This window comes from Mytilus californianus, unplaced genomic scaffold, assembly GCF_021869535.1.
Source record: "Mytilus californianus isolate M0D057914Y unplaced genomic scaffold, xbMytCali1.0.p SCAF_51, whole genome shotgun sequence".
Taxonomy (NCBI): Eukaryota; Metazoa; Mollusca; class Bivalvia; order Mytilida; family Mytilidae; genus Mytilus; species Mytilus californianus.
In genome coordinates, this window is record NW_026262703.1 from 1,279,073 (window position 1) to 1,299,319 (window position 20,247).

General features: G+C 33.6%; 1 protein-coding gene across 3 annotated transcripts in view; it reads right to left on the minus strand.

Annotated features, from left to right (window-relative positions):
• The window catches only part of LOC127703815 (uncharacterized), a 133,342-nt gene that overhangs the window by 104,203 nt on the left and 8,892 nt on the right, over positions 1 to 20,247 (minus strand). The gene's annotated exons all lie outside the window — the stretch shown is intronic.

Below are 20,247 nucleotides of genomic sequence, written 5' to 3' on the forward strand. Positions count from 1 at the left end.
CGTAAAATTTTATGGTAGCTGGACAAAAACTGTTTATGGTCAAAAGAGTATCCAGAGCATAATGACGAAATTATATATGACCAGTGTTCCCGTGTTTTATGGATAAAAGGAATTTCTTTTTGCATCAACAGTCTGGGGTTAAAATTTGTTACATTTCAATTACTTTGTTATACCTTCGTCGTATTTAATGAAACTTTTTTTTTTCATGGTTAATTTCTGAAGCAAAATTTTTTTCGTTCATTTTTCAGTTTTAAAATTACAGACGGAATTTAAATCAGACGATCTGGAATTTTTGTCACGTTTGTTTCGAGCGACGTTGATCAATGTGTCTTTTGCAGACGAAACGCGCGTCTGGCGTAAGTACAAAATTTTATCCTGGTATCTATGATGAGTTAATTTTCGTGATGAATGTCATTCTGGATAACTCTTAAACTTCCGGAGGCTTCGTCCCCGCTAATCCACTACCAGCAGGTTCTTTGGCCTGGACCCGCTTGGGCCTTCATGTCCCTCACCGAGGTTCGGGTGTACACGTAAAAATGACCTAGCTACGCCACTGATCATTACTGTGTCCCCTTTCAGTTGATCATAAAGTAACTGTTCGAGTCTAGAAGCATATATTCTAATTGTGTCTAGCTTAAATATTGTCCTAACGCAATTGTCTATACGTAAACCCTCGTTGTTGATAACTTTTCTGCAAGAATGGTACCGTTTTTTACTCTCCCCAAAAATCTTTTAATGTTTGGCTTTATGATAAATGTGGCACTTAGTAACACTAAAGGTACATCAAAACACTTTTTAACCTTTTATAAAGATTATTTGTTGAGTTTGATAACTTATGGCGGTCATCTAGGAAGTAATGTCAAGTGTCGAAGGAAGTACTGAAGGCAGCCCGGTCATCTAGGAAACAACTGCCATATCTCTGTGTCATTTGGTCTCTTGTAAAGAGTTGTCTCATTGTAATGCATACCACATCTTCTTTTTTATATATTGAAATTTTAATTTGGGTTCCTAGCTAATAATGTTCGAAGCACCTAGCACTACTAACATGACATATTTGAACTGATATAAGGGATACATGTTGATTTTAATATTTCGTGGCGACCATCTTTCAAAAAAAAACGTCATAGTGAAATTTCAAGGTGGGTACATAAAGATTATATTTTGAAACACCCAGCACTACTACCATGGTAAAATTGACCTTAAAGGTGACCTTATTTTATTAATAGTGAACAAAAAGGTAAAACATGCTACACATATCTTTAAGAACAAATGATCAGTATGCTGGAGTTTTGTATTGACAACATATTTAAATATTTGTTGAATTCGAAGGTAGACTTTTTCAACAAATTGTCTGCATTCCTATGGGAACGAACTGTGCGTCTCTCATAACCGACCTTTTCTTATTTTCATATGAATCGGAGTTCCGTCAGACACTTGTCAAAAACAAGAAGATCAAAGAAGCCAGGTCATTTAATTTCACATTCAGATATATTGATGATGTTCTTTCCATTAACAAGCCAATCTTTTCTGATTGGATTCCATTGAAATGTCCCCCAGAACTTGAAATTAAAGAAACAATAGAAACGGCTTCCTCCGCCTCATTTTAAGACCTATACCTCGAATTTGACAGACACGGTTATCTTAGTACCAGATTCTATGACAAACGGGACGATTTTAATTTTGAAATTATCAATTTCCCCCACCATAGTAGCAATATACAAACTTCACCTGCATATGGGATATACATTTCCCAACTAATTCGGTATTCAAGAGCCTGCAGCTCCTACTCAGACTTTGTAAAATGTCACCAGTGTCAGAGCAGACAGTTGATGAACCAGGGGTATGTCAAAGAACATCTAGTAATTTTTTCCTAAAAAAGTTCATCGATAGGTACCAAGAACTTGTTGATAAATATTCCGTATCAACTTCACAAATAATATACGATGGTCTTGAAGTATAGATTCTGGGTAATGACGTTGTTTATCATCTTAATAACGTGTTATACTATTCTTTTATTTGTCTATATGGTATTACTTTTACTGTTTAGTCTGTTTTTATTGATATCCATTTGACGTTGCTCGGCACTTGTACATCCCGTCATTGTGTTATTGTTTTATGATAATTCTCGTATTCTTGGCTTTCAATTTTGCTAATGGGCTTTGACTATATGTCTTTTTGTGTTTCTTTGGTACATATGACATGGCACTGTACTTATACAGTGCCACTATTATGCTATTGTAAAACATTTTTGTATTCTTGTCTTTCATTTTTGCTAATGTGCTTTGTCTATATGCCTTTTTATGTTTCTTTGATACATATATAACTTGGCTCTATACTTGTACATCCCGTCATTGTGTTATCGTGCTATGGTAAATTTGTGTATTCTTGTCTTTAATATTTGGTCTATATGCCATTTTTTGTTTCTTTGTTACATATTTGTTTGTTTTTATAGTGATTAAGATGATAACACAATGTTGTCGACTGTACCCCTATTTTTGACATTTTTACCTATTATGTCTGTTTGTTTTGTTCACAAATCGTTGTCAATATAATGGAATTTGATGTGACTGTCATACAAGTGAGAACGTTTAGCTAGCTTTAAAACCAGGTTTAATACACCATTTTCTACAGATGATTATGCCTTACAAAGTCAGGAATATGACAGTTGTTATCCATTCGTTTGATGTGTTAGAGCTTTTGATTTTGCTATTTGATCACGGACTTTCCTTTTTAGCTCACCTGGCCTAGAGGGCCAAGTGAGCTTTTTTTCTCATCTCTTGACGTCCGTCGTTCATCGTCCGTCCGTCGTCGTCGTCGTCGTTGTCCGTCGTCGTTAACTTTTACAAAAATCTTCTCCTCTGAAACTACTAGACCAAATTTAACCAAACTTAGCCACAATCATCACTAGGGTATCTAGTTTACAAAATGTGTCCGATGATACCGCCCACCAACCAAGATGCCCGACATAGCTAAAAATAGAACATAGGGGTAAAATGCAGTTTATATCTCTGAAACCAAAGCATTTAGAGCAAATCTGACGAGGTAAAATTGTTTATCAGGTCAAGATCTATCTGCCCTGAAGTTTTCAGACAAATCGGACAACCTGTTGTTGGTTTGCTGCCCATGAATTTGTAATTTTAAGCAGTTTTTGGTTTTTATCTTGAATATTATTATAGATAGAGATAAACTAACAATAGCAATAATGTTCAGCAAAGTAAGATCTACAAATAAGTCAACATGACTAAAATGGTCAATTGACCCTATAAGGAGTTGTTTCCCTTTAAAGTAAATTTTTAACAATTTTTGTAAATTTTTGTAATCTTTTACAAAAGTCTTACCCTCTGAAACAACTGAGACAAATTTATCAAACGTAGCCATGATCATCATTAGGGTATCTAGTTTAAAACATGTGTCCGATGACCCTGCTTTCCATCCAACATGGCAGACATGGCTAAAAATAGAATATAGGGGTAGAATGCAGTTTTTTTGGCTTATACCTCTGAAACTAAAGCAAAAGTATAATTGTTGCATCATTTCATGCATTAATTGTAAACAAAAATATCAGGTGAGCAACACAGACTCCTTGGAGCCTCTAGTTTAAAAAAGTCACGATAAATATTCGTCGTATTTGTATTCATGACTATATCGTTGTAGTTTACTTTATAAATAAGCAACTGTTCATACAATCGTTATTGACAAAATATCACTTTCGATTGTCCTTTTTCAAGGAACATATCTGCAATTGTCATTGTCCAGGTTTTTTTTTTAGATCAACATTTAAAATGTCTAGGTTTTTCTAACAAACATTCCTGGGTATTTGAAGAAAACGTGAATAAGAAAGAAGGCATTCTAAGTATTCGAAACTGATTTTGTTCTAGTTTATAACTGTATATAACGAAGAACACCCTCTCGTCTAGACCAATCAAAAATCGATAATCTAAAGGACAATGAATTGAATTTACATCAAGTATTAATATTTTATTATTTGACTGTCAAAAAAAAAAAAAACATCTTGCCTCACTTTTGTTGTTTTTTTCTAATACCCGTTACGTTGTTATGTACGTGACGTCATAGAAAATACTTTTAAAATAAAATTGATCTGTAAAAGACAATAATGATAGGACATTCAGTATAATGAATTAAATAACACATAGCTGAGAGAGTGATAGAGAAGATTGCTTCGCCGCGGTTGACAATGTTTTCTCAGGGTAACAATCTTCTCTATCACCCTCTCAGCTATATGTTATTTATATAATATTCTCAGTAAGCCACACAAACATAACAATGTTTATCAAATTAAAAAAATTTCGACTTAATGATAATTTTCTGTTTTTAAAACATTTTACAATAGCCTTGCAGTATTACGATACATAAGAATTCATTAGGTCCTTTGTAAAACGATCTTTACATCCGAGTACTCACAATCTTCTCATTTTGAGTTTCATTTCTAGCTACCTTTGTTTTTGTAGTCAATAATATTTTATGATTGCTATATATTACAGTGGCGAACCCTAGAGTTTAAAAAAGGTAAGAAAACGAAGGAATAGTAGAGAAAAATCAGAAAAATTCCGTGTGATCACAAAAAAATAACCCAAACAAACAAACAAACAAACAAAAACAGCACTTAATCCACCTTGTACTATAATTTCCCATTGACAATAACTTTTGAAGTGAAGGAATATCCAGAGGAAAATGAAAAAAGCACTTTATAAATGTCATGCACTTTTCTGGATTTACCGACATTCGAAACGCTCTGAGATGAATATTTGAAAGCCAATGATATATATAAGATTTGGAACAGTAAAATGAGCAAAAGGGACTAAAATCCATCTTAGGCCAGCTTTGGCTGTAGGAGTTGAAATATTAAATTCTTTAAAAAAAATGTTTGCAAACGGACGATTTTAGGTGATTGAATGTTAGTTGCTTAAAGTCCAGTGGCAAATAACATAAGCATGTTCAGGACTAGAACAATTTAAGAACAAATACAATAGGAATGTCCTATTATATAGGCCGTCTAGAATGAAGGTCGAAGAAATTTCGACTGACACTGTAGAATTGTGATATATTCTGTATAGAATTTGTGATAAGGACAGAAATACTGTCTTGCAACAGGCTACCAACGGACCCCTCAAAGAGTTGTCGCAAAGGTTCTTAGCTTAAACAAATCGTAGCACTCTCTCTTCACTCCCCATTTTGACTGGACGGGACTGTATAATTGTATATCTTGCACGGCCAAACGGACGCCCCACATTTGCAAGGGTTTTATTGCCGGGCGGAACAGGACCTATAAAGTTACCATATTTCTGTTCCCGATTCCCCGTTGGAGGTACAATTATAGAAAGGCTTATGATACATCATGTAAGTACCAACATCAGTACTCCTAAATGATGGGCGCTTTATCAAGCAAGTGACGTTTGTGTTAAAGTGTAGAACAAACACAATAGTGCAAAAGGAGTTAAATATCCAACCTAGAGCTCCTTTTGTCCATTTCTACCAATAAATCGTATTCGCTGTTGCCTTTCGATTAATTGTGAAAATCAAAATGTTCTGCATGAATTATCTGAAATGCTAAGCTTTTGTTCTAGGCTTTTTTAATAAGTAAGTTTAATCTGTTTAATGCAGCTTTAAACATGTTTAGAAATTGTGTTTTGTTTTCAAAAGCTATACAACCTTAAAAGATTTAGAATACTTCTATCTCATGTGATGTCAGAATTATTTAAAGAAATACAAACTCTTCTTTAATCTTTTATTTTTTTGTAATTATAAATGATTAAATTCGTTTCGTTCTTTTTATTCTTACGAACGATCATGATCAAAGTGTTTCTTATTCTAAAATTGATTTTCCACTTTTGAGAAATAATAATTTTTTTGTTCAATTTTTTCTCCGATAAGATCTATCTGCCTCTTATTTAATTATTTTTACATTAACTAAATCCAATGTATTTCGTTTCGTTTCGTTTCGTTTCGATTCGTTTCGTTTCGTTCCGGTTTGTTTTCTTTTCTTTTGTTTCGTTCCGTTTTTATTCCTTTTTGCACTTTGCACCCTAAAACACGGTATTGATACATACATGATATTCTCTTTTCGTTCGTTTTCTATTTATAATTTCTTAATAAAAAAAAAAAAAAAAAAATTAAACTTAAAAAAGGCTAAATAATTATAACTGTACGTTGAGTTTAGCATTTTTAATTTATGATTAAATATCTAAGCTATCAAATTTTGAAAAAATACTTTAGAATGTTTTAAAATATTCATTATTTGGTAAAAATTAAAAAATTAAATGTAATATTTCAAAACCTTAATCAAAATTTAAAGAAAATGAAAACTGTTTAACATTTTGAATTGGTAAGTGTTGCACGGACCCAATTACACCCAATTTACAATAACCTAGACAAATATCACTACTAGCCTTGTTAAAAGTCTGCTCGACTATCTTCGCTACTACTTGATTGTCTATTATTGTCCTTTGTATCCCAATGAATTCTATAGAAAACTATTTAGTAACGCTTCGAATAACAGATAATTAGTTGGCTTGGTCGTATAAACTCGTCATTGAGTTGATAAATCATTGTTATGTCATAAATAGTCTATTATAGCTAAATTTCATTTGTCTAACTAGCTAGGCGGGGCATGATATTGGTATCCATCGTATGTCCGATTTATAAATAAACAATCATACGAAGATAATAAAGAAGATGTGGTATGATTGCCAATGAGATAACTCTCCATAAGAGACCAAATGACACAGAAATTAACAACTATAGGTCATCGTACGGCCTTCAACAATGAGCAAAGTCCATACCGCATAGTCAGCTATAATCAGTTGATAAAGGTTCTTTTTCAGTATTATACTTTTAATAGATCTGTTTACCTCCACCCTCAAAGTTTACACAACACTAAAGAATTACATGAACAAATTTAATTGAATTAATTATAAGGATATATATATGATATACTAAGCAAGTGTTTTTACAAATAACCACATCCACGAAATATAGAAATAGACTTTGAAGCGGTAACTTGTCCTAGACCGTCACATATAGCCATCTCAGTCAATTCACGTGCGTAAATCGTATGTTTAAAACGCAAATAGTCTTTCATTACTTTAAAGCATAATTCACATGTATTCAAGTCTGGGTGATATATAATAAGTCTACGTGACGGTGTCCCAAAATAAATCTAAGGGTATTTTCGGCGAATCTACCGTGGTGGAAGCCACAATTGTCCAAAACAACAGTGTCCCCGGGATGTAAGCAATAATTTCCAAATCGATCTAATTCCTGTAAAGTATAAGAAAAAAGTCAACGAGATGATTTCCATTTGAAGGTCCATCTAAAACATTGAAATAATCAATTCCAAATGGCCCATGAAGTAGGTTTACCATGTGGGTGGTATTGGAAGCATATTTTTGTACCTCTATAGCCTTTTCCCCGACTGTTGCATGTCCATAAAGTCTATTTCCAGTTGTTTTTATGACAGATGATTCGTCAAAGAAATGTAAAGTATAAGGATTAATTGCAGAGACAGTATTTACATATTCATCAAATCGTCGTTGGTTCTCAGCGCTTAAAGCTTTTTTAGCACATGCTTTTAATTTTTTGTGTGACATTTGGCAGTCATTTCTCAAAATTTTTGAAATTGAAGATAGACTTGGTAAAAGATCATTTGTCGTTACTCCATCAGACAATAACTTACTTTGAATTTCCTTCCCATAAATTGATGGCTGGCAAAATTTATAGTATCGTATAGCCTGGACAACGTATGCACAGTGTTTTGAAATAAATGCACAAGTATGGTTTCCAGATAAATACACGTCTAGAATAGTCTTTCTTGTTACAACATAAATAGCCTTTCCAACTTCATAGTATCTTCCAAATGAATTTTGCTCGATCATATTACATGTACTCTGAAGGAATGTGAATAACTGTTCAGCTTTTTACATTTAGAACCGTTATATTTGAAAACAGGTTTTTTTTTAACTTACAAGTACATGCATGTTTATCATTTTTTTTTAAAGTACTCACATGCCATCCTTTCTACTATAAATGAACTATAATTCAATCTTATTCATTTATATACTGCCAAAATGGATAATATGACAGTGACTGAATTTCTTTCTCAAATTGGGACGGAATTTATACAATACATTTTTGGAACTGTATTACAAAGAGACAAATTGAAAATGCCCTCATGGAATTAAAAAATGTCGCCGTAAATGAAAGAGAAACTTGTAAATTTGAACCTGAATCTTCAGCACTCAACAAAATTTCTGGAAAGCTTGAAGACAGACTATCACAGAAAAAGATAGAACTGGCAGATAAAGAGCATCAACTTAGACAACTGGAAATGCCAATAGAGGAACCGCCACCACAAGGAAATTTAAATTATAGGTAAATGTTTTTTTTGTATATATTTTTCTTGCTCCTCAATCTATGATTTTCTGAGATTTTTTTCTTGTCGTGACATCTACTTTATTATGTTTTCTCTCTTTTGCTATCTTATCTATTCGGGTGAACACTAGATTCGTTAATTAGTTTGTACGACATACATCGACTGCTTAAAGCAAACACAACTTTTATTATAAAATAGCCGTTTGACTTCTATAAATCTTCAGAAAATAATTCTTAAACATTTTTTTTTCTTGACGTATGTTAATGTATGATATATACGAACTCTGACTAAGGTTGTTTTTAAAAATGTCCATTTGAAAATATTACTAAGGTTTCTTATAGAAATTGAATAATGAAAAATAAAAAATCATGTATACAGTCAGAAAGTTTAGTAATCAGATGACATATAACTAAAATGAAGTCCAAATTTGTTGCTGGTCATAGTTATGTAAATGAGAAAAGTTACATGGTACAATGAAACAGGTTTAAAGCACATGTCTAATGTTTTTGTTTTGAATAGAAGGCTGTTACACTATTCATACTTACTTCATCAAGTATTAATTTTTATCAAAAAAAATAGAACCAACATAGACTGATGGGTAACTTTTTTTTATTGTTGGCCCAAAATTATGATATTCACAGTCAGAGTTCGTATATGACAAACAAACCTACATCAAGAAAAAAAATGTTGATTTTTAAGAATTATTTTCTGAAGATTTATACATGTTATAGAAGTCAAACGAATTATACCGGTACTTATGAGTACGTCACATTCCTATCTCAGAAAAGAGCTCCATAACCTATATTTGTTTTAGCTTATTCTGTTGCTTAACTAATGCTCTTTCAACTTATAGTATCAATTTTAAATTCTAGATTTGTTTAATGTCATGCAAGTACAAAAAAGTCATCACGAACACTTTTATTTGTCACATTCTTAAGGGTTTATTTTGATTTTTAGATGCACAAACTGTCACATTAGAGGTCATAAGGCTGACAACAACAAAGGAAATAATATGTGCAAGAATGACCGCTGTTCTACTTATCTGATTTGTGGACAGAAAGAAAAACACAAAGAGTTTCGCGAGGAAAGAAAATCATTGCAGACAAAAATTCGAAACATACGTCTAGAGGTAGAGTCTCTCATAACCGAGCAAAGCCAGTTCTCCGAGTACAAAGAAAGAAACGACGCTTCATTTATGAAAGTAATGAAAGGCCGTTTAAGAAAAATAGACCCTTTGAAATATTCTAAACCAAATGTGCTGATGCGCCATCTTATGTGTCTCAAGTCTATTTATAATGGTAAAATCCCACCTGTCACACAAAATGACAGAATTGAGCTTCCTAAAATGGTAGAAAGGGCAGATGAAAAGAAACGAGAAATAAATTCGGATTCTGAAAATGAAAGCTTTGTGTACTTTTAAAAAGGCACGTTCTTCTGTTCAACCAAATCAAAATGTCTTGCAGACGTATAGCAATATGCCATACCAGAATCAACAATTTCAACAAACAGTTCTTCAACACCATCCCACTCCGTATAACATGATTCCGCAATACCCTTCAGTTAATTGTGCTAACGTGCCAGCCACAACAACCTCAATCACAGCACTTATTTGACCAGTATACAGTATCCATGCAGCCTTCGTATAATCCTATTTATATAATCAAATACTTCGACGTCGCGTAATCCTTCTTTCAAATTCAATCAAATGCCTCTCCAAGTTATACCACTACAATCACCTTACTTTTCTTACTCCACACCCGCAGACGATGTTTACAACAGTAGTACCGACGAAGACGCACAAGAGGACAAGTCTAAGCCACCCAAGATATGGTCACCCGTTGGACTGTGACATTTTAAGTTATATACCAATTATAATGTGATTTTTATAAACTTACCTGTTAATATTGTAATATTCACATGTTTTTCATTTTGTTAATGTGTTACTTTGCTGACCAGATCATGGCATATGAAAACTCGATATTGGTGAAAAGAATACGTTTGCCCATTGTATACTTATATCTTTATGCCAAGGTCGTTTTATAAAATATTATATATTTCAATTTGTTGCATTGATTATTCAAAGTCGTATATGAAATAAGGAGAAATGGTATTATTGCCAATGAGAAATTTAAGGAGACAACCAGTTACCATTTTAAGGGGTAGGGTTTTTGTCGGATGGAAATTATTTTACAACCAGGCAATACTTTTGATTTTCACAATATTGCCCCCCTCCCCCTTAGAATATAAAGTGGTCGCCCCGACATGACAAAATGTGAAACAATTCAAACGAAAAAATCAACGCGAAACAAACATGCCTTTTGAGTTACATGATATCTATTAGCAAACTAGATTAGGCAACGAAGAGTAATCAAGTAATTGAAGAGCTTTAAACACCAAACAAACTAATTATCTGGTATTCGAAGCGTTACTAAATAGTTTTCTAAAGAATTCATTGGGATACAAAGGACAATAATAGACAATCAAGTAGTAGAGAAGACAGTCGAGCAGACTACAAACAAGGCTAGTAGTGAGACTTGTCAAGGTTATTTTAAATTGGGTGTAAAGGTCTAAAATAATTTGTGAACTAACATGAGAACCAAACATACATTGTTCAATTATAAGTAACATTCATTGTTAGCTTTGAGCAATATTTTACGTCCAAGAAGAATTCTAATTAACCTTTCATTGAGAAACAACCATAAATTAAACAGTATGTTAATCTGTCAAAATAATCCCTATAATTGTAATCAGAGAAGCATGTCATCTCTAATCAGCAGATCTCAAAATAATCCACAAAGATGTCACCACGAGTGTAATAAAAATGAGATTCACTTGTTGTCGAGTATCGAGTTGCAAGTTACAAAACTCGAGTTGCGAGTTACTAAAGTCGAGTTGCGAGTTACGAAAGTCGAGTTGCGAGTTACAAATGTCTAGTTGCGAGTTACGAAAGTCGAGTTGCGAGTTACAAATGTCGAGTTGCGAGTTACGAAAGTTGAGTTGCGAGTTACAAAAGTCGAGTTGCGAGTTACGAAAGTCGAGTTGCGAGTTACAAATGTCGAGTTGCGAGTTACGAAAGTCGAGTTGCGAGTTACAAAAATCGAGTTGCGAGTTACGAAAGTCGAGTTACGAGTTACGAAAGTCGAGTTGCGAGTTACAAAATTAGATTTGCGTGAAAATGGGGAAAACTATTTTAATTTTTTGGTGTTTTTGTTGTTTGGACGTTTTTGTTGTTTGGGCTTCATCTGAGTCTCGTGTAAAACAAATAAATGGATTGCTTACATAATCACTACGCAAAGTATGGTTATTTTCTAAAGAAACAGATAGCCTTTTTAAATACAGCGGATGGCTTGTATTCTAATTATTATTAAATTTCATAGATAGCACCGTCATATTAAACGTAAAGGGAAATAACAACTAAACTATTATAGTACATATATGTAAAAGACCCCTTCTGCAGATTTCGTTAAATTTTGATAGCAACAAAAATATAGTACATATATGTTAAAGACCCTTCTATAGGACTCTTTGTGGCAGCTGCAGAGTCAATATTTGTTAGGAACCCCAAAATTTATTCTTTGACAGTGGCACTCAAAATTGTGGACGTTTTTATGTCTACATTGGCTAGAGGTGAAGGGGGAAGGTTGAGCGCTCATAATACCTGTTTAACCCCGCCGCATTTTTGCGTCTGTCCTAAGTCAGGAACATCTAGCCTTTGTTGGTCTTGTATATGTTTTAATTTTGGTTCATCTACATGTTTTGGAGCATAGAAATGCGTCCATATTCTTGATACAGTGTACATTGTGTTTCGGGGCCTACTCGGGGCTGCCTCTGGGTGTGGGATTTCTCGCTGTGTTGAAGACCCATTGGTGGCCTTGGGTTGACTTGCATATTTTGGTTGGGTTGTTGTCTCTTTGACACATTCCCCGTTTCCATTCTATATTCTATACATGTAGCTGTCAAAGATACTTTTGTAAAAGAGACAAAAGAAGCAGTATTGGAATGTGTAACTTCTTTCTAAAAAACGGGTTAATTATAACCAAATCAATCAAGTTAATTTAGGAATAACATGCTGACAAATAACTTTTTTGACTTTTTTAAAACGTTTTTTTATATGATGCACAATGGCTATTTAATTCATTTTTTTTTGGGGTGCATGCGTCCTTTAAGGATACATTTATTTCAAATATTTTCAGAAATAAAACACCAAATGTGTTTTGTTTTCATTAAAATCCGAACAATTTATTAGAAACTTATTATCAATATATATATGTTTTCTCCTAATTTTCAGTAGAAATAATATTTAAATTTATTCACTTCCATTTTAGACAATTTTTTTCTCAAGGAATTCAGAATCAAACTATTCTTTAAAAAAAAACCTACGCTTTTCCAAAATATGGATGGCAGATGCCCGAAAGTACAACTTGATGCCATACTTACCTGGGTAAAACTTTTTTTCAGGTGCTATAGTGGCAGGCTAAACATGATATTAAAATGAAAAGGAAGCACATTTTTTTTTAAAAAAAATGTACAATACCCAGCTGATATCTGAAACTACAACATTTGTATCAAGGCTGCATCAGTGGGAAATCTAGTGACAACATATTACCTCCCCTGTAAATATTGAAAACTAGATCTTCTCAATGTTTGTCCCATTTTAGGAAGGACGCTATCAATTATGGATTCACGGGAAAACGTTCTGGTAAATAGTAAAAATAGAAATAAGTTAAAATAAAAACAAAACTTCCATTCAATGTTATCATTTCCCTCCTTAAGTAGCAAACGACGAGTACAGCAGGCTATAGAAGCTTGATGTAAAATTGGTTTAAAATGTTGCTATGCGAATAAATTCCTGGAGTACCAACTTCAATTTATTTTTCTACTGGCTGTATACCTTTCTGGAACATGCTGATTATCCGAATATATACACAGCTAGATCTGAGAAAGTCAGGGAAAAAATTCCAAAGGAATCGATTGATATGCAGCAAAGATTGGCACTTTTAAAATTAAGTTACTAAGCAAATTCAAACGGACCTTATCTCGATGTAAACATTGAATGTGAATAGATCAAGAAGACCGCAAATACATGTACAAAACTTATGACGACCTTTTCTTAAAATTGTATAAAAATAGAAGAAAGATACCTACTTTATAAAAATAGTTATCTTTAATTTCTTAACCTGCACAGAAAGACTTTTAAATTTTTATATTCACAAAAAGACAACATTTCTCTTCTGGATGTACATCTGACAAGAGCAGACCGGTGTGCTTGATAACTTAGGTGTGAAAAAATAAGTAAACCTTGGGAACTTGTAACATGCTAAGGACTTTTTGGAACACTCAGAAAATTGGTCACCCGAAAGATCTCTAGATTTTGTATGTTCATGATTTTTTATATCTCAGTTTCACAAGCTTCTAATGCAATTATCTCGATAAATACTGAACATAAAACATCGTGTATTTGCATGTATACTTCTTATAACACAGTTTCACAATTAATTTATTTAAAATGAACAATTATCAGTTAGAAATAGCTTTTGATCAGTATCGTCCCGGCATTGTTTTATAATTGACTTTTTCGACTCTTATCATAAGAAGAGTGAATTTTCTTTTGTTCTCGTTCACTGGATATCCCACTGTGAACTTGTGACAGACAAGGCTTCCGTGCTCATACCGTAAAAACACACGCCATAACATTCACTAAAACTGTTCCTTTGTTAGGAATAAAACGAAATATTTCACATCATTTTTAATTACAAAATAAATAATTATAAAAAGAAGTCGCAATGAACGTTGTGCTAGCCACGAATCTGGGAGGTTGTTGATATCTATTTTACACTGCTACCTGCTATACACGCTGAATTTAAGAGTAACATCAAATATCAGTAGCTTGGAGCCAGGATACTGTTTTAATGTATCTAATGTTAACATCCAACTGATCGTGCTAGTCTTCTAAAAGCTGAATACATTTATACCATATAAGCGTAACCATAATTAATTATTTTAAGCCTGCATATTTATGTAATAGCTGCCGCTGTACATTAAGCGCCCATATATTCATTTGTAGGTGTCGACATTTTGAAATAGTAATTTGAAATAATTTTAAAAAGTTCATATCAACGATTAACATATGATCAAGTGACCAATCTAGATGGTAATCTTTTTGAGAATCGGAAATATTAATATTGTCACTAAGGTGACACTATATTTGACTTGGATACATCCATGGGGGGCTTCGATAATGGTACATTTTTTCAGGTGTGAATCCATGAATTTGAAAATGTGGGGGCCTAGTTAGACAACTTAGGACCGATGCTTGTAAAAAGGATTTGCATTTATTATATATGTAGCTCCGTTAGAGGTGGGCGGCCCCCTAAATCCGCCTCTGTTTTTGAATAGCGACTTAAATTTAAGGAAACAGGATATTTTTGTATCAATAGATAAATTCCGTATTTGTTATTTGCGCATTTTTAAGTTATCGTAGGACAATCAAATTTGAGCAAAGTACAAGTACGCAGCTACGTCCAGTCAGAATGGGGCGTCTAAAGGGAGTGCCACGCTCAGAGGATGGATTTTACCATTTTGGCCATACACCAATGTTGTTTTCGAAAAACCATGACAATGTAAAGCGCTGAATTTTAAGTAAAGCATTTATCTACGAAACGCTGAGAAATTTGAATATTTAAAAGTCAAGTAAATATAAGAACCGAAACAATTGAAGAGGTGTTTGGCCAAAAGGAAAGTTAAACATATCAAAATCCATCTAAGGGCTACTTTGCCCGAGGGAGTTGAAACCTAAGTTTCTTTATGACTTGTATATAAGCGACCTATTTTAAATGATTGATTGTTGGTTTCTAGTGGCAAATATTTCATGCATGTTCAGGACGATAACAAATTAACAATAAATACAACAGGTAGGTCATGTAAGAGTTCGTTCATGGTGAGGATTGACTTTGTATGACACATACTTGAAAATGAGGGTATATTGGATAGGGACTGAAATGTTGCCTTGCAGCAAACCTACGAGTTACTGCCGGGGTTCTTAACGTGTAGAGAGCTTAGCACCCTTTCTATACGCCTTATTCTGACGACTAGACTTCGCTGCGTACTTTTACTCTGCTGAAAGTTGATTGTCGTGCGGTAACTTAAAAATGTACAAATAACAAATACGGAACTATCCCATTATACAAAAAAAATCCCGTTTCCTTTTATTTGCTATTTAAAATCAGTGGCGGATTTGGGACCCCTAGTGGAGCTATATATATGATAAATGCATATACCTTTTACAAGCATAAGTCAAAACCGTTGTCTTAGGGAGCAACCGTTTAATTTAAAAGCGGGAGGGGTATAGGTATTTGTCGAAGTGAGAAATTTCTTTTCGCGCTAATCTTATTATTTTTTTCAACGCTATAAATCAATATATTTGGTTCAAGATTTAACACTATAAGGTATGGGGAAAATCTGGACTCAGAACTTCAGAAAAAAACATACCCCCCCCCCCCCCCACCCCCACCCCCACCCCCTTAGAAGTAAAACGGTCGTTCCCTGACTAGGCCGACATGATTACAATTAGTAAGAAGTCGAATAGCCAAAAAAATGAAATCAAATTTAAGGGAATTTTATTCTATTGCCTAAAGTGCAGCAGAAAATATAAACATAATTAACCTTTAGTTACCATACTATTTGGCCTACCGCGAGTTGGTCAGTTTTCACTGTTACTTCTAAATGTTGGGCGCTGGGGAAATCAAATAGATCTGAATTATTTATCTGAAACGCTAAGCTAATATTAGAGATTTTTTAAAGAGTAAATCTACTTGTTTGATGCCGGTTTAAATAGGTTTAAATAAAAAATTTGCAATAGATGCAAAACCTTAAAAATATCAGGATACTGTTATCTCATGTGATGTCCAATTTGTTTAATAAAAAAACGACTTCTTCTTTTAATCTTTTATTTTGCAATTAAACATTATTTGATATATTTCGGGCTTTTTATTCCTAACTAAGAATGATCATAATCAGAGCCGTGAATTCACCGCTTTTGAGAAATATTTATTTTGTTATCCAATTTTTCACCGATTACAACTGTCTGCCCCTGATTTTATTTTATACATTGACATTTTAGCAACAGCAACTGTTCATTTCATTTTGTTTCGTTTCTTTCCGCTTTTATTCCGTTTCGCAGTTTACAGGTACCCCTCTTTTCGCCCCTTTTCTATTTTTGATATCTTCATCAAAAAATTTAAAAAATTAAAATTTCAAAAAGCGAAATTATCAAAACTGTATGTCTGTAAGTTTAGTACTTTCAAAGTTTGACCAAATATCTAAACTATCAAATTTAAAAACGATATTTAGAATTTTGAAATTTTAATAATTTGGTGAAAATTTAAAAAAATTTAAAACTTTGATCTAAATTAAAAAAATCGAAAATTTCAAAACGTTTTAAAATTTTGAATTGATAAGTGTTACACGGACCTAACCCCATATATTTACCAGAAAACATCCCTAGCTTACGCCCTAAGAGATTCATAATGAGTTTTTAATTTTTTGATTTTCGGAGGTCGTGCCAGACTTTATATATACTGTTTTCGCCGCAAACCACTAAAATCAAAATTAGATGCTTTTACGAAGTTATGTTTATTTTCTTGGGATCCCATGTAATACGGTGGTACGGGTCGGGGGCCTTGATCGTTTATGCATACTTCGGCAAAATTTAAGTTTTGCAAGTGAGAAATATATATAGACACAGAGATATTAAATAATGATACAAATTAATAAACAAACCTTTCGCTTGAAACAGTATTTCTATTTTTCATTAAGAATGAATTTAACCTGGATTGTTGTCTTGGCTGTGCCATGATGAAATAACCAACCCAACCGCGGGTAGGGCACATTCACCTACTTCGTGGGAATGTGAGTTAGGGATGTTTTGAAACTTCGATTATCAAAGAAATTGTTTATAAAAACCAATGTAGCAATTGTTTTTACTTTAACTGCTAAAAGCCTCTAATACTTGTCATCAAACGCACTACCGCGTTTGACACATTCCTTTGAAGTATATAATATTTATAGAACTTAAATAAACCGTAGTTCAGTTGATGAGTAATCAATTCACGTTGGTTCTGTTAAACTTACTGTTTATAATACAATTTGAATGTTAAAACGAATGGAATGCGACGACTTTAATTTTCGTCGTCTCTTTAGATACTTTATTAAGCTGAGGACAACCCATGCTTTGCAAATTTTAGGGGGGGGGGGGGGGCGCACGCCCGCTACGCCCCCGCCTGTATCCGCCCCTGTTTGAAGGTATATTTCATTTGTCTACATGATTTATCTTCTTATGCTTGGTTTGTTCAGTACGGTATACATTTTGTCTTATATCTACAGTATATCCTGTTTTATGTTAGAAAATGAACAATGTCGTTCTCATGAAAGAAATTTAAGCGTGCTTGACTTTGCAACATACAGACTCTTATAAATAAGTATCACATAACTCTTTCAAATCCTGCAATCAAAATACCGGGACCCTTCCTCGTGCAATGTATAACTAAGTTCGGGTACATGCATGCTTTGTTTATTAAATGCGAAGTAAACCTGAAAATTCTGTTTCAAAAATCAGACGACACGACCGTTTATATATAATTCTTAAGAAATCAGAGAAACATAATATTTTTGTAACTTGCAACTCGACCTTCGTAACTCGCAACTCGACTTTCATAACTAGCAACTCGACATTCGTAACTCGCAACTCGACATTCGTAACTCGTAACTCGACTTTTGTAACTCGCAACTCGGCCTTTTCAACTCGCAACTTGCAACTCGACGATAAGAAACCCTCTTCTTGATTGGTCGGTTTTAGTAATAGAAAATCAAATATAGCCAAAACATTTCAGTGTCCTCTTATTGAAAATCAACCTTGCATGACGGAATTTAGTAGTATTTTATCATGAAATTAAGTCACATTGAAATGACACCTTTTCACAGGACACTTTTTTGGACCACAATACATCCCGCACCTAACTAGATGAGCACCAATCCACCGATGTAGTTATCATAGAGGATATCATAGTGTTATCAAATCAATTTTGTTATTATGTTTTTGTCTTTTGTCGCAGAAAGCTCGACATAGGGATAGTGATCCGGCGGCGCCGTCACCTAACTTCTTTAAAGCTTTATATATTAGTAGGTGGAAGAAGTAGATGCTTCATACTTTGTATATAGATTCCTTATGTTACGAAGTTTCCGTCTGTCACATGTCCATTGTCCTTGATCTCATTTTCATGGTTTCGTGAAAACTTTTAAAAAGTTAAGATGTTTGTAATGTTAATTTCTCTCTTATTATGAGTTATAGGATACATTGTTACTATATTTGGTATGTGCTTACCTTGCAAGGTCCTCATGCCCGTCAGACAGTTTTCACTTGACCTCAACCTCATTTCATGGATCAGTGAACAAGGTTATGTTTTAGTGGTCAAGTCCATATCTCAGATACTATAAGCAATATGTCTAGTATATTCGGTGTATGGAAGATCTGTAAGGTGGACATGTCCAACTGGCAGGTGTCATCTGACGTTGACTTCATTTTCATGGTTCAGTGGTTATAGTTAAGTGTTTGTGTTTTGGTCTGTTTTTCTTATACTGTATGCAATAGGTCTACCATATTTGGTGTATGTAATGATTGTTAGGTGTACATGTCTAGCTGGCAGGTTTCATCTGACCTGGACCTCATTTTCATGGTTCAGTGGTCAAAGTTAAGCTTTTGAGTTTTGGTCTTTTTTTCTAATACTATATGCAATAGGTAAACTATATTTGGTGTATGGAAATATTTCGTGATGTACATGACAGTTTTATTTAACCTTGACCTCAGTTTCACGGTTCATTGCTCAGTGTTACGTTATTGTGATTTGGTCTGGTTTTTTTTTTATCTAAAACTATAAGCAATGGGTCAACTATATTTATTGTATTGAAGGATTGCAAGCTGTACATGTTTTGCTGGCATGGCTCATCTGACCTTGACCTCATTTTCATGGTTCATTGGTCAATGTTTAGTTTTCTTGGTTAAGTCTGTTTCTTAGAAACTATATGCAATAGGTCAGCTATATTTAGTGTATTGAATGAGTGTAAGGTGAACATGTATTTCTTGTTTGGTTTATATGACCTTAACCTCATTTTGTTGGATCATGTTAAGTTTATGTGATAGTTGTAGTAAAACTTTATATTTAGGGCTATACACATTAATATCAATGATAAGTAAAGATGGCGAGACATTTCAACGTGTGCACTCTTGTAAATAAAACAACATTGACATCAAATCATGTGATTTAAAATCTGTTTACCCTGCCGGAACACATGAGATCACACCCAGTTTGAATGGGGTTCGTGTTGCTCAGTCTTTAGTTTTCTATATGTTGTGTTTTGTGTACTATTGTTTGTCTTTTGTCTTTTCTTTTTTAACCATGACGTTCTCAGTTTGAATGGCCCTTAGGTATCTTTTGCCTCTCTTTTATCTGTTCAAATAAGATACAACTACCAAATGTAAGAAAATATGAAAATATGAAAATGCAAGAAAACGACTTTTTAAGGCAAACCTAACTTGTCACAATTTTATGTGCCTATTTCATACGAGGAACCGTGGTAATCTTATGAGACTTATAATAAATTTTGCGTAGAATGTTGCTGTTGATAACATATCTTTAAAATTTCTCTTTAATTATTCACAACTTGCGTAAACGATGGACGATTTGGAGTTTTACACATTGTATAGACACTATTCTACTATTGGAGACTGTATTTTTATCTCTAGATGTCTTTTTTACGTTGGCTTGCTGCCTCATTGACGTATACGTCATATCCCAATTTATTTT